Source organism: Lynx canadensis, chromosome A3 (assembly GCF_007474595.2).
Source record: "Lynx canadensis isolate LIC74 chromosome A3, mLynCan4.pri.v2, whole genome shotgun sequence".
Lineage (NCBI taxonomy): Eukaryota > Metazoa > Chordata > Mammalia > Carnivora > Felidae > Lynx > Lynx canadensis.
Window position 1 is genome coordinate 11684117 of NC_044305.1, and position 10278 is coordinate 11694394.

The following is a 10278-nucleotide window of genomic DNA, read 5'->3' on the forward strand; positions in this document are numbered from 1 at the left end:
GAACGGAAGGGATAAGTTGTGTTTGGACAAGTCGAGCAGTCCCTGAGATCATTTGGGAGCTAGAGGGAAGAGGACCCTAGAGGTATTTTGCAGAGTGTTTCTTGAGACCACATTACACGCCATGCCCTCTGCCCCCCGCTGAGCACAGGGGCATGTGGGAGGATTTTATCTCAGCTCTGGAGAAATGTCTGGTTAGCTGAATGGCAGACACTAAGGATTTTGAGGGGTACAGAGGGAAACACCTGGGCCAGGAGTTTGAGTCCTGACTTTGTTTCTGTGAGAAACACCGGCACGTGCCTTCTCTACTCTGATGCTTCATTTTTAGCTCTGCAAGCCCTGGACTCCCAGGGCTGAGATGATCGAAAAACAAGATGGTAGGACATGGGGGATTTGGGGAGCTGGACAGAGGTTCTGCCATCACTGGGGTTCCCAGGAGGCAGGGCACAGCTGGGGGCCAAGGAGGTCCAACAACAACGAGGACAGAGCATAGGCGGAAGCCCTGGCCGTCTTTTAGCCAAAGAGGAGTTGATACAGGGAAAGAGAAGGTTGTTAGGAAGAGGAGACAGTACAGGGGATAAACTTCTCAAACTGGAGTTGGGGTCTCAGGCGACGTGGGATTGGCCACAAATCCTGCAGTTGGGTTTTGCCATTGACCAGAACCCTTCTTGTCCCCAACTGGGGTGGCCGGTCACTCTGCTCGAACTGCCCATTTCCAATCTCCTGACCTAGCCGCTGTTCTAACACTCCATGTTCGAGGACTTTCTTAGGTCACCAGGGACCAGTTTGCTCTTACATACTTAAAATTATGCAATTGGCAGTTAACGCCAGTGGGAGCAGCTCTCCAACAAGGATTGACAGGCGCTGGTAGCTAAACCTCTTAGCGCTTTCAACCCTAAAATGGGATAACTCTGAGGCATACGTTCTATGCTGGCTCCCAGAGTTCCCCGATGGGATTAAGCTCCAATTGACTATAGTAGTAACTTGTGTGAAAACACATCCTCCATCGACTGCCTTCTTTTCCCTGTCTCATTCCCTCAAGCTCCAAATGGTGCCACCTGGGATCGTCTCCCAAGCAATCTACTTGTACTCGAGATCTTTGTGTCAGGGTCTCCTCGTGCGGGAACCCAAGCTAACGCACGCGACTATCTCCCCCACTTCCGGGTCTCTGTCTATGCGGTTAAAATGAGTCCGACCCCATCCCCCAACTCCAGGGAATGGGCACATGACTCGGAGCTGACCAATCACACCACCATACCTCTTTGGCTACAGTGATTGGTTCAGGGGTCGTCACGTGACCCCCAACCAGGCCAATGACAGCTTCTTCCTGGACTTCTACCGAGACGATTGGGAACGGGAACCTTTTTCTGCTGCGGTCCCCAAACTCTTGGGACGTTAGGTTGGGGGCCGGTGTTCTCTGAGGATGAAGCCGCCTCAGAGGATGCTGGTGCTGAGCTGAGGAAGCGGAATCAGATCCAGGTGGCATATTATGTGCATCCCTGGTTCCAGCGCAGTGTATAATTTTAAGTGCCGTTTATTAGCCTGGTCCATCCTGAGCTCTCCTGCTCCCGACAGGCAGGCCTATTTCCCATAGCTCCTCGGGTTTGCCCTCCCTATCTGGCCCCTCAAGTGACAGGGTTTGCAGTCCCTGGGTTTGGCCGGAAAATCGTTCTCGCCTGAGTGTTCTGAGTTGCTTTAGCAACATTGTGGAGCAAGGGGAGTTACCAACGTTCAAGGTGGAGGAATAACCTGTTTGAGAAATCAACTACTTTTCATTTCCTCAACTCCAGAGTCATTGGGAAAGAATGAAAGGTATTTCCCCGACTCTGTGCCAAGAAGGTAGCTGGACGTTGTGATCGAAAGATCTGGGTTTCCTTTTACCCCCAGTTAGGAAAACAGGCCGTCCTTCCCCAAGGTCCTAGAGTCTCAGATTGTGGTGAGCAGGACCACCTACGAGGGGGGCCTTGGAGGACCTCGTTCCAAAGCGGAGTCTCCGGCCCCAGCCCTGGGGGGACTCAGTCATAACCTTTGAGGACCAGACCCGGGAATTTGTCTTTCAAACACGCTTCTCCAAAGGTTAAGAAACTTAGGGCTCCTTTATTTAAGTGAAGAAAACCCTTTTGAAACCAGCTTATGCAAAAGCGGCAATTTATTGGCTGAAGTAACTGAAAAAGGACTGGCTGAAGTAACCGAAGAGTTCTGGCTTTAGGCCTAGCTGGATTCACGAACTCAGATGAGGTCGCCAGACAGTCTCTTGCCATCTCTTGCCTTTTCTCTTCAGTGCGTTGGCTCCGTTCTCAGACTCCACTTGACAAGATGGCAAGTGGGGCTCCAGGCCTGCATTCTGCTGGGTACAAGTCCGGTGGGAAAAAGAGGGTCATTTCCCGAAAACCCTACTGTAGTTCCAGCATCCACTCGGATTGGACTAACTTAGGACATGGTCTGTCTCTGAACCGGTCACTGTCACCAAAGGAAGGTGACGTTCAGATTGTCCAGGTCTGGTCACATGCCTGTTGGGGTAGGGATGGCCCCACCTGGACACAGGGAGAGGAAGTTCCCTGAAGAAGTACTGAGCGGTGTCTGCAAACATGGGGGAATGAATTCTGGACAGGCAAGGCCGGTTGTGGTCAGTGTGGAGTCCCTGGTGTAGGCCATGTATCTTGAGGGCTCTGGGCTTCTTGGCACCCTTGTGGCTCCAAGTTATTCTTTGGTTCAGATCACAAAAGGAGAATATTAGGCTCCTACTCAGGAAATAACCAAAACCATAAAGCAGGCTCTGTTGATTGCTTCTTTTCCCTTCTTCCTGGCCATCAGAACCGAATTTTGCGGGACCAAGGAGCAGCGTGCAAGGCCCAGAGGATGAATTCTGTTTGGTCTAAGCCAGCATGGGAATCCTGTCTCCTTTTGACCTAGTCTTGGGGTAAGCATGGGACCCAATCCTGGCCAACGAGGCAGCAGGGGTAGTGTGCTGAGGGCTTCTGGGTAGGATTCTCCTTTCTGTTAAAAGAGACAAGTTTTCTCCCCAACCCCTTTTCTTTCATACATATATTCCTCCATTCTTTGGACATGGTTGTACTAGGACGTGACTTTTGGAGCTAGAGCACTTACTTTGAGACTCTAAGGGAATGGCCAAGGGAATCCTCAAGAAACTGACCCGTTGCCCTAATACTGAGATGCCGAAGTTCCCAATCCCAAAACATTTTCCTTACTGACTTACTGTTACCTGAGATAATCAAGATCGACATTTAAGGCTCTCTTAACTGAGTGTCAGGTTACCTGCAGCCCAAACATGCCCTAACGGATCCACCTGCAGACTTTAGAAGTTTAAAGCACAGAAGGCAGAACAAAAAAGGCTGCCACTTCTCTGAGATTGTTCTGGTTCTACAGCCGGTCAGGCTTCTCCCACTTTGCTCTTTGACTCTTTCCTCGTGAAGCTCTTGCAGCTGAATAAGCATTAATAATTCATCAGGACCCCACCACTCTGGGCTGAATTGTGTAAACTTCCTTGTTAGTCTGAAGGTTTCCTGAAGCCCTGTGCAAGCATTTACCATGTAGAGGGTAAGACGGGGCTAACCTAGGAGTTTGGCCTCTAACATTGTAATTTTTGTGTTGAATTTTTTTTTTTATTTGTTAATAATATCAAACCTACAGAAGAGTTGGATGAATAAAAATGGGACAAAGAACACCTAAGAGAAAGCATGAGCAGGAGAGGGGCAGAGAGAGAGGGAGAGAGAAAAATCCCGAGCAGGCTGTGTGACACGGGGTTCGATCCCACGAACTGTGAGACCATGAACTGAGCTGAAATCAAGAGTCAGATGCTTAACCGACTGAGCCACCCAGGCGCTCCTTTTAACGTTTTATTTTTAAGTAATCTCTACGCCCAACGTGGGGCTTGAACTCACGACTCCGAGATTAAGAGTCACGTGCTCCACCAACGGAGCCAGCCAGGCGCCCCTCAACCTTCATACTTTAAAATTATTGATAAAAAATCTTTTTTTTTTTTTAACGTTTATTTATTTTTGAGACAGAGAGAGACAGAGCATGAACGGGGGAGGGGCAGAGAGAGAGGGAGACACAGAATCTGAAACGGGCTCCAGGCTCCGAGCCATCAGCCCAGAGCCTGACGCGGGGCTCGAACTCACGGACCGCGAGATCGTGACCTGGCTGAAGTCGGACGCTTAACCGACTGCGCCACCCAGGCGCCCCTAAAAAATCTTTAATCTATCTTTTCTACCATTTGCATTCCAATAATATACAAATTTTACTAATTCCAATAATATACAATTATATACAATAATATACAATTTTGCTAATTGATCCAAAAATGTCCTAAAGTGTTTTTTCTCCTCCAGCACAAGAACCAGTCCGTTTAGGGTCAGATATTGCATTTAGTTGTCATGTCTCTTTAATTTCCTTTCATCTGGAGCATCAGTCTTTCTTTGTCTTGTGTGACTTTGAAATTTTTGAATAATACTCTCCCCACCCCCTTGTCTCGCTCTCTTTTTTAAAAAACAATATTTCTTGGGGCGCCTGGGTGGCTCTGTTGGTTGAGCGTCCGACTTCAGCTCAGGTCGTGATCTCTTGGTCCGTGAGTTCAAGCCCCACGTCAGGCTCTGTAGGGAGTTAATGGAGAGATCTACGGGAAGTAGTTACCTCTGTGAGTCTGCCTGGGCCTAAGACAGCTTTTGGCCAGCAGGACTAGCTAGAAGTGGAATAGTGGAAAGCAAAGACAAGTTCTCCAATCATGAGAACAGAACAACTACAAAACTGGTCTGACAAGTGTTTCTTTTTTTAAGTTCATTTGTTTTCATAATCTCTACACCCGTTATGGGGCTCGAACTCACAACCCTGGCATCAAGAGTCGCATGCTCTTCCAACTTGAGCCAGCCAGGCACCCCTTAGTGAGTGTTTTAATAGAAGCAAACATAAGGTACAATGAGAGATGCAAGGGTTTACTGGATCCAGTCTAGAAACCAAGGAAGTCTTCCTGGAGTAGACAATGTTTGAGCTGAGACGTAAATAGTAAAGAGAGAGCCAGTTGAAATGGGGGAAGAGTGGAGGAATTAGCACATGCAAATGCCTAGAGGTGAAATCGGATATTGGAGGGCTAAAAGTAGATCAGTCTGACTGGAGCCTAAGTATGAGATAAAGAGGGTCAGGGCGATGCCAGGGTGTTTGCAGGTCTTTATAACAAGGAGTTTGAACTCTGTCCTAGGAGCAACGGGAAGTCATGGAAGGATTTGAAGCAGGGGGAGGGACATGGCATACAGAGGTGTTAGCAAGTTGGAGATGGGAGGATTTTCTGATGTCGCCCTTCCAGGAAAAGTCCAAATACCTCTACGGCAACCCTGAGCCCTGCATCTTCGAGGGTTTGCTAACTTTGGTTTCCTTCCTTCTCCTTCCTTTCCTTCTATTTCCCCAGGCAACCTGGGCAATAGAGCATGGGGAAAGTGACCGCACCGGTTACGATATTTTCAACTGCAAGTGACAGCATGCCTGACTGACCGTGGCTTAAGCGAAGAAGAAGTGGAATTATCCTTTATAACAAACAGTCTGGAGGTCGGCAGCTCCAAAGTCGTTTTGATGTGTCAAGGACCCAGGCTTATCTTTCTGCTACGTCATCTCCAGTGGTTGGCTTTTGGCCTCAGACTCATGCCCATCCCAGCTACTGCTGCATCATAGAACGTTTGATCACAGGACACCGATCAAAGCAGGAAGGAAGGGATGGGGGGACAAAAGGCTTTCACCCCCTTGAAGCTCTATATTATTAATGAAGTGGATCCTCAGATTTCCCCTGACCTTTCATTGGCTGAGAGCTGGATCATATGCCCATTCTGGACCAATCATTGCTTAAGGAGAATGCGCACTTTTACTTAAGATGGGTCATGATTTATCTGCTGGGGCTGGAGAGCCAGCCACCCTCCAAAGATCAAGGGATTTCTACCCCTTAGCTGGGCCCCAAATCAAGGTTCTCTGGGCAGGGAAGATGTGGAAGCGGGGTGGGAATGCCTCTGGGGTAGCAAGGGGCAGTGTGTCAGACGGAGTGAGGTTTGTAGAAGGTAGGAGAGGTGTTCTGCTTGTGAAAAATAAATATGAGAGAAAGCAGAATTGATCAAGGGGGCCTCACTTCAATGCAGGTCCGCAAAGTCCTTGTCAACTCCATGGGGGGCTCCGGAGCAAAGATTGTTGGTTAGAGGAGCCCCACGTTGGGCGAGATGGCCAGCCCTGGTGTCCCGCCATACTCAGTCATTGACCTTGGGCAACGCAGGAAGAGCATGGCCTCGGCTTGAAAGTTGAGACAGACCCTTAAGACGTTGCAGCTGGAGGCTGTCAGCTCGCTGCGTTCTTCACAGGCAACTAGCAAGTTCTTGAAGCTGTGCCCCTCCAGGACTGTCATAGGGTGCCCAGTGTCTGGCCTGGCTATGCCCAAAGAAGTCAAATTTGAGGTGACAAATCCATTTCTGCCCAGGGGCAGCATCAAGTTTGACAGAAGGAATCAGAAGAACCATTGAGAGATTAGGCTCAATTCAGAAATTGAGTTTCACCTTTAGAAAAACATTTTTTCTCACACATAGGATATTTTCATTATAGCAAAATGGGAAATTTCACATATGTGCAGAGAAGAAGATGAGAATCAATCATAATTCTTCCACCATCGATGAGGATGATATTAGTAAGGTAATAATAGCTACCATTGATGGAATGGTGATTACGTGCCAGGCACTGTGATAAACCATTCGTATTCATAATCTCATTTAATCCCAGCTCTGCTGCTTGAGTGAGTTCCTTAGCCCCTGTATGCCTCAGTCTTCTCCTCTGTCTAATGGGGCGATACAATAGTATCTATCTATCACTTGGGGTCCTGTGGATTCACTTTGTTAAATGTGAAGTGCTCGGAACATTGCCTGACTCAAATAAATGCTCAAGGGAGAGCCTGGCTGGCTCGGTTGGTGGAGCACGTGACTCTTGATCTCGGGGTTCTGAGATGGAGCCCCACGCTGGGTGTTGAGATTGTTTAAAAAGAAAATCTTTAAAATAAATAAATGAATAAACAAATGCTCAATAGATATTAGTAATTATTTTTGTTCTAAGCCCCCATTCCTTTATCTACAATTGTGAAAACCAACAGTTTCCCACAAATTTGGCACCCCAAACTCATTTGGGAGCAAACCCTGACCTGATCTGAGGTTATTTATAATCTCGTCAAACCCTTTTCATGTGAATCCGTGTTCATATGTTTCATATCAATATGCTTGATTATGGGATGGCTCTAAAATATGTGGAACATAGACGACATAGCTTTTCTAAAATCTAGAAATATCTAAATTTTGAAACACTGATTTCTGATAAGAGGTTGTGGACTTGTGCTCTCAATCCTCATGACAACTCTGTGAGATGGGTCCTTTTAGTATCCTCATTTTATTGATGAGGAAATAAAATTTTTTTTAAGTGGTTTTCTTTCCAACAGAACTTTCCAGAGACTTTCATCTATTATGCGCTGTAAATCTCCACAAAAGGGGCTATAGAATGCAGCTGTCCTCTGGACTCATGGACTTTGAATGTCAAGGTCATTTTTTCATACAGGTCCTCCCCTCGCTAACATTGAAAATCAGGGAAGCCTCTTGGAGGAGGTAAGGAACCCTGGGCAAACCGGGAACATGAAGGGGCCAAGTACACACAGGCAGACGGGGAAATCCTTGATGACTCCCTCCTGGTCATCTATTGACTTTGTGTGACCTTGAAAAAAAATTCCACCCCTTGACTTCTAAAACAGATGGCAAAACCATCTTCCAGGTTCCTTGGCTAGTCAGCAACATTTTCTCTACTGTCTTTAAAAAGGAAGGAGCCTCGGGGCGCCTGGGTGGCGCAGTCGGTTAAGCGTCCGACTTCAGCCAGGTCACGATCTCGCGGTCCGTGAGTTCGAGCCCCGCGTCGGGCTCTGGGCTGATGGCTCAGAGCCTGGAGCCTGTTTCCGATTCTGTGTCTCCCTCTCTCTCTGCCCCTCCCCCGTTCATGCTCTGTCTCTCTCTGTCCCAAAAATAAATAAACGTTGAAAAAAAAAAAATTAAAAAGGAAGGAGCCTGATGCATTTGAAACAGTCATTCAAAAGCACTTCCCAGGGGTGTGGCCGGTGTTAGTTTCCTGGAAATCCTTGGGAACATCAGGCTGGGTTGGCTGAGCTGCTCAGTGGCGGGAAAGCAGGCAGGAAAAATTCTGAATGTCCCTTGAGCTTTGTGTGCTGGGTCCCAGATCACCTTCTGACCCTTAAGTAACTGAACTTGTCAACATTTCTTCTTTCACCATCCTAACAGCCTCTTGGAGACTATTTCAGCAAGGACCAGTCTTGTCAGATTAAATTTATTTATTTCATACACTAAAAGAAATGTAAAATTCAAGTGTTCCACTGATTTTGAAGTTTTATTTTCCAGTTCTTGAGATACGAAAAGCTGACCCAAAGTAAACAAAATTCAAGCAGAATAAAAATATCCGGGAAAAGTGAGTCTCCCTCTCATCCGCTTCCCACTGACTCCTGTCCCCATCCCAGGAGGCATCTAGGGATTCCAGTTTTGCACATCCCCTTCCAGGTAAACCTTAGATGTATATAAGCATATATCATTGTATCTATTGAGATGATTTGGCTCTAAGTACAAAACACTATCCAGCCACGGCTCCTGGGTGGCTCAGTCAGTTAGGCGTCCGACTTCAGCTCAGGTCATGATCTCACGGTTGGTGGGTTCAAGCCCCCCGTGGGGCTCTGTGCCGACGGCTCAGAGCCTGGAGCCTGCTTCGGATTCTGTGTCTCCCTTTCTCTCTGCCCCTCCCCCACTTGTGCTCTGTCTCTGTCTCTCAAAAATAAATAAATGTAAAAAAAATTTTTTTTAATTAAAAAACAAAAAAAATCCCAAAAAACCAATATCTAACGTACAAATGTATGACTTTTCATAGAACACTTTCAGAGTTGGTTCATTTGGGAAAGTAATGATATCATCAAAGATCCAGATTCTTTCTGTCCCTCTGCTGCATCCTCCTTAGAGGTATGACATCTGTCCCTGCACCTTTGTGTCTCTATATTAGGTGAGTCGGTACGTGGGCTATAAGAGTGTCCCGAACGCCACTGCTATGCCAGGACGGCAGGCCATACCTCCACTGTGCTTAAAAGAGATGGACAGCTTCGTGATCACATCCACTAAACCCCACTGAGTGGACTCCCCAGTTCAGCTTATTTTTAGCTGATCCCTCCAAGTGCCCAAGGCTCTCCCATGTCACCTGACACTGAGGTAGGGAATGGGCGGGGGGAGGGGAGCTGGAGAGACAGTGGTCTTGATGGCTGTAGTTCTAACACCTTCCCTTGGCAGGTGTTACAGAATCACAAGACGCTGTGACCACACTGAAAGGGCTGTCCAGTTGAGGGGTGCTGAACTCATGCTTCATCCACTTCATGGCAGGTTTACAGGAAAGCCAGGCAGGACTGGTTGTTGGACGGGATGTAACAAGCGAGTGAAAGAGAGAAATCGAGAGTGATTCTAATGAGCCTTTGGGATTGAGCAACCAGGTGTTCAGTAAGGGAGGGTTAGGCATAGAAAGAGAGGGAGACACAGAATCCAAAGCAGGCTCCAGGCTCCGAGCTGTCAGCACAGAGCCCGACGCAGGGCTTGAACTCACAAGCTGTGAGATCACGACCTGAGCCGAAGTTGGACGCTCAACCGACTGAGCCCCCCAGGCGCCCCTATATATTATATATAGGTGTACATCTATCTATCTATCTATCTATCATCTATCTATCCATGTATCTCTGGTTTAAAATTTACCTGGAAGGTGACATACGAACCTAGCAATGATGCATACATTCTGGGGTGGGGGACCGGGTGAAGTGGGATAGGGAAGGAAGAGAGACAGAGAGGCTTACTTTTTTTGGGTCCTTTTATCCTGCTTGTACAAGGAAATAAATGGAGGCTCTGATGTAACTCGCCTAAGGCCACACAGCATGTGGGTGGCAGGGGCTGTCATTTGAAACAGACGCTGGCTGGCCCGGCTGCAGAGTCCAAGCTCCTTCCATTCTAACAGACTCTCCCCTAACGGAAAGGGAAACGGGCCCTTCCAGGACAAATGCCGGTCTCCTCACCTCCTCTCCCTGGGCTGGCTCGTCTGCCTGTCTCCCTGTGGCATCTCCTGCAGCCGAATATCAATAACGGCCTGAAAGGGTTCCTGTCCGTGGCTGAGAAAGGCTGCGTGCACTCTTCTCCCCTCTGTTATGGAAACCACAGATCCTGTGGCTACAGC

General features: G+C 47.8%; 1 long non-coding RNA gene across 1 annotated transcript; it reads left to right on the top strand.

Annotated features, from left to right (window-relative positions):
• Positions 1 to 1382: 1382 nt before the first annotated feature.
• LOC115509623 lies at positions 1383 to 5789 on the top strand. The gene is made up of 3 exons (XR_003967444.1): positions 1383 to 1476; positions 2812 to 2917; positions 5420 to 5789. It is a non-coding gene; the product is annotated as an uncharacterized LOC115509623 (long non-coding RNA).
• The last annotated feature ends 4489 nt before the right edge of the window (positions 5790 to 10278 follow it).